This window comes from Buceros rhinoceros, unplaced genomic scaffold (genome assembly GCF_000710305.1).
Source record: "Buceros rhinoceros silvestris isolate BGI_N320 unplaced genomic scaffold, ASM71030v1 scaffold15580, whole genome shotgun sequence".
Taxonomy (NCBI): Eukaryota; Metazoa; Chordata; class Aves; order Bucerotiformes; family Bucerotidae; genus Buceros; species Buceros rhinoceros.
In genome coordinates this window covers 10,403-10,831 of record NW_010389158.1, presented here as the reverse complement: position 1 = coordinate 10,831, position 429 = coordinate 10,403, and the positions used below count along the sequence as shown (strand labels likewise).

Sequence of the window (429 nt, the reverse complement as noted above, 5' to 3'; positions counted from 1 at the left end):
CCCTCCACCTCAGCCACTAGCCAGGAGGCCAGCGGGATTTTGCAGGGCTGGGCTTACCCCCTCAGCCTTGAAGGCACCTCAAGCAGGGGATGTCCAGGGGAATTCCACTCCCCACAGCGAGGAAGGCTTTAGTGAGGAACCCTTAGCTCCTGGAGGGCCTCCAGGGCTCCTCTGTTTTATTAAATGCCAGGGCAGGCAGGTGGATTGTTCTCATTAAGCCGTGATTTATAGGCGAGGCTGCCGTCCAGATTAAATCAGCGCTAAATGAACCCCTTAAAATTAGCCTTGGGCTCCTTCCAACGCAAACAGAGCCAGTGGTTTTTCCAGGTCGTCTGCCAGTCAGCAGGGTCCCGGCGGAGGGTGGCCGGGCAGCCGAGACGGGTCCACAGCCGGCTCCGCGGCCCCGCACCGACCCACACCACCGTGACA

At 59.9% G+C, this 429-nt stretch overlaps 1 protein-coding gene across 1 annotated transcript in view; it reads left to right on the top strand.

The window, feature by feature from the left end:
• KIRREL3 (kin of IRRE like 3 (Drosophila)) overlaps positions 1 to 429 on the top strand; it is a gene marked incomplete at its 5' end in the record, with an annotated part of 44,576 nt that overhangs the window by 33,846 nt on the left and 10,301 nt on the right. The window lies entirely within an intron of this gene.